This window comes from Cryptotermes secundus, unplaced genomic scaffold (assembly GCF_002891405.2).
Source record: "Cryptotermes secundus unplaced genomic scaffold, Csec_1.0 scaffold1112, whole genome shotgun sequence".
Classification (NCBI taxonomy): domain Eukaryota; kingdom Metazoa; phylum Arthropoda; class Insecta; order Blattodea; family Kalotermitidae; genus Cryptotermes; species Cryptotermes secundus.
The window spans coordinates 52,033-56,703 of record NW_019726242.1 but is presented as its reverse complement, the minus strand read 5'-3'; positions in this window follow the sequence as shown (position 1 = coordinate 56,703).

The following is a 4,671-nucleotide window of genomic DNA, read 5'->3' as shown; positions in this document are numbered from 1 at the left end:
GCAAAACTGTTTTCAATTCTATGTTGGATTAACTCTTCCAACTCTGACCGCATAGATTGCATTTCGGCCTTCATCTCTTCCTTGTCGGCCTTCCTATCGGCCGCCGCCTTTTCTTGGTAGGCGTCTAATTTGGCCAGCATGATGTCTGCTTTATCTTGGTTGGCCCTCATGACTTTCAGCATATCCTCTTTGTCTTTCTTCCAATTTTCTTGCATGGCCTTCATTTCTTCCTGATGGGTCCGGAACATTTCTTGCATCTGCACGTGGCAGGTATCTGCTCTTACTTGGTTTGCCCGAATCTCCTTCAGCATTTCTTCCTTGTCGGTTTTTCTATCGGCGTCTAATTTCGCTAGCGTGGCGATTATTTGCTGCATATCTTGTTTCTCCATTTTGATTAAGTAAAATATGGAAACTTAATTGATGTTACACCTGTTTATACTAATCGATATAACAACACTATCTGGAATGATCCACCTCCAGGGACTCAAGTACTTGGACTACCATCTGTTGGGGCAGCTCTGCATCTCACACTGCTCCTGCAGTTGTCTAATTTCTGTCCACAGCTGAGCCCGTTCCCTAAGGATGGTATCAACTCTCTCTTGCATTTGAGATACTCTGCATTCCATTACGGTGATAAGTCAATTCACTGGTCTGCTTAAGGTACTTTAGCTCCTCCTGCAGGTCCTCAAGCTTCCTTCTTTTGCTTGCGCTGCGACAACCAACTATTCTTTTAAAGAAGCTCTTGATCTTCATGATGGAAAGAGATGAAATCAGTTTTTCACACTGCGCTCTTGCAACCTTTTTCTTCCCAGCGTCTCAACAGTAGAACGGTCTGTGTCTACAAGGTAACTGCTCGCATCGGACGTACGCAGAAAACTGTCCTGTCACGGTTCCAGTCCTTCCTTCCCCGGCTTCTTGCCCAGCATTGACCCTCGTTGAGCGTCTCCTTACGGGATCTCCCTTACGCTGTGTCGCACCTGCACGACTAGTCACATTGCTGTCGGCAGCCAATTCGTGCCATGGGCCACAATCTCCTTGGGTCGTAGATTTCTTGAAGATATGGCGTTTGCGCCATGCCACTGTTGCGCGGCGGGACACCTTCCTGTGGACGACAGCCAATTTATTCTGGGGTCCGCCATTTCTTCTTTCCCCGCCTTCCTTTCTTCCTTCTCTTTCCTCCTAATTTCCTCCTTTCTTCCTCCCTATCGTCTTTCTGTCTGGCCGCCATTTGCTCCTGGGCGAACAACAGACGTTCCAACATCTTTTCCATGTCCATGTTGTAGCAGTCGAATACTCGATGCACAATAATTCAATTATTTGTCAGGCGTGTTAAAGTTCGTAAAAATTCTGACACCAAATTGTCACGTGTCTTGAGATCGAATCTCGTCGGTCACGTGTGTAAGTCCAAATCCCACTTCTGACACCAGTTGTCGCGTATCGGGCGTATATTGCAACAACTAACTTCACGCCATGTTTTATATAGCGAATTTTACTTCACATTCGCACTTGCAGTCACCCAAATTACACACTCCAGATATAACTGGTTATCACTGGTTATCGCACACGCGTCTGTAGCTTGTAACTTGCGAACTGAGAACTTGTTGGTAACGCACTGACTGGCTGACTCAGTACAACTGACTGTGAATAGCCTTTGCTGCTCCCCATGTAGCCTTGATCGGACCATACGGAAAAAGGCCACGTAATAGGCACCCTTGTTGCCTGGCGCCGTGTTGCTAGTAACGCTAGCGGTAGTAACCGCTGTTACTACCATAACAATCCTGTTGAGTCACCATTACGTTACCGTGCGGAGGAGGGGGAGGGGAGCGCTGACTCACCCGCCGCGTCACTGCTGGTGGGGGGGGTTCTCCTTTGCGCAACATGTCACATGAATATTACGTTTTTTTAAAGGCATTAAACTGATTTCCCTCTTTCCTACTTTCAGACGTCACCATAAAAAATCATTGTGTCTGTTTAGTAGAGGTTTTTTAAATATACTTTGATGTGCGTAGTGGCTTAGAAGTTTGTGATTTACTTGCCTCCCTTGAGTAATTTTCACAAGAATGATTATTTATGCCAGAAAGATTGTGGGTCTCATTATCAGAATTATTATTATTGTTTTCCTTCCAATGCAAATAAATTGGTTTCATATCTCTGTGGAAGATTTTAGAACAACTCAGAGCAATATTCCTAGCCAATACATTTTTCCAAGTTTTACTGAAATGGAGCCCATGTCTTGTATAAAGAGCTCTATTTAGATCATTGTTTAGTAATGTAACATAACATTTGATTGTACATCTCTGTAATTTCCTATTGTAAACTCTTATATCATTGTTTACACATGCCAAACTTTCCAAATCGTATCTGTGTGGTACAGTTAACAAAACAATGTTTGTAGGAGAATTTGTTTCGACAAAGTTCAATATATTTCTTAGTCCTTTTTTAGAGTTATTTTTCCCTATATCTTTTGTTCCACATGAGAGAACAATCACATCATTGTGGGTCAAAGATTTGACCATTAACTCTACAGAGGAAGACAAGATGTTAATGTCTGCTCTTGGTTTTACAAATCCTGTCACACTAAACATTTTATTTGAGTTATCTTTTTAGTCTTATCAGCACAGTCTCTAATATGTCTATCATGATGAGTAAAATTGTATGTTTTAAAGGGATATGTGCTACGCTTGCGTTTTTGTTCACTGTTTGCTTCTCTATTTCGCTATCATTACTATTTACCGCAGACATCATGCTTGTTGAGACCTTTAAAGGCATATTACAGATCTACATATGAATGACACTAATATTGATACACATAATCCCATATTTGACAAATTATACAAAAGTTACACAAATAACGTACCCCCTCCCCCACCTCCCCCCCACTTTTCACAACCACAGCACATAAATATGGAAGCAAGCACACCACATCTACACAAGTGAAGACAACACTACATGCTGCTAGAAGGAACAACACACAAGCAAGGGGCAAAGTGAGTATAAAGTAAACAAACATAACATAATACTAATAATAACAAACAAAAAAATGTTAGCATGTGGGATCTTGGATATTACAGATGTAACACAACAATGGACTTACAAATAGAAAGACGGCTGCTGCAATAAAACATCTGAAGAAAGGATACGGATCTAAACGAGGACAACGCCCCCTGTGAGGTGTAATAAGAATTTTACAAAATTTAAAGGAAATTTTAATAGATTTTTTGATTTAATTGAACTACAGCATGTGCTATTTTAGCGCATATCGGACTTCAGTTATAATGTTTTGAATCAAGAAGCAAGCAGTTGCATATGTGACGAATGATAATATTAGTGCATTGTAGCTGTTGGCATCATAAGACACCTGAAGATGGTCATTTATGGCTGAAAACGTTGTGGCGAAAGTGAAAGTGTAAGAAAGAAGGAACAATTTGTTGCATTGTTGATGGACTGTGTAGTACATAAACAGTTTTATACTTAGTAATGCAAGAGGATTCTTAAATACAGGTTTATATTACAATTAATATGTTGTTGGACATTATCAGTCATGTCTATTCTTAAAAAACCATCCTATTTCTTTTAAAAACGTTTTGGGGACTGGATTCTGTCCCCGTCTTTAGGTAAAACCTACTCAGTTGGGTCCAATAGACAGAGCTAGCCCCTATCTCCAGATAGGAAGACGAGGACAGAATCCAGTCCCCAAAACGTTGTGTTTTAAAAGAAACAGGACGGTTTTTTAAGAATAGACAGGATGACGGATAATGTCCGACAACATATTAATTGTAACAATTTACTATCGTCACAAACTTTTAGATCTTACAGGCTTATATGTTTGTTTTTATGTGCTTAATTAACAAACATCCATTCAGTATTTGCAAGAAAAGTTTGCAGCGCATATAGTTAAGAAAACTAATTCTTATTTCAGCCACCCTCATATCTTCTGTACATTTCTCTTGGCGTATTTTGGACTTCACCCATCGTCTGGTATGTAAAAGACAAAAAGACAAAAAACCATGACGTTTCGGAGACTGTCTCTGTCTCTGTCTTCAGGTGTATAGGGAAGGATAAACCTACTCAGTTGGGCCCCTTAGAAAGAGCTGGTCCAGTGATTGAGACTAGCTCTTTCTAAGGGGCCCAACTGAGTAGGTTTATCCTTCCGTATACACCTGAAGACAGAGAGAGATCCAGTCTCCGAAACGTCGTGGTTTTTTGTCTTTTTGTCTTTTACATACCAGACGATGGGTGAAGTCCAAAAGAAGTACAGTATACACCATCGTCAGAATCCTTTCAAGTCTGTCTTCTGTAAAGTTCATTAATTACTCTACCTGCAGCCAACAGGACAATTTCCCAAAAGGATCAGAGGTGATCCTTGGCTTTTGCCTGTCATAGTTCTATGATTTCCTCAGTCTGTCACTGTGACATCTGTTTTACATTTAAGTCATAATACAAAGTTTGTGAATTTGAGGGTTTTAAAAGATTGTGTTGCTTTTTTTTTTACCCATGCGTACATATATGACCCTCAGATGATGCATTTATATGGTAATAGCCAAAGCATGGAATGCTGGCTGATACATGTGATAGACATCAGACTTCTAAGTTATATTCGCATGTGACTCTGTACTCTAATAATGAAAATACATCCACAAACAAAGAAATATGTCCAGTTGCATTTATACT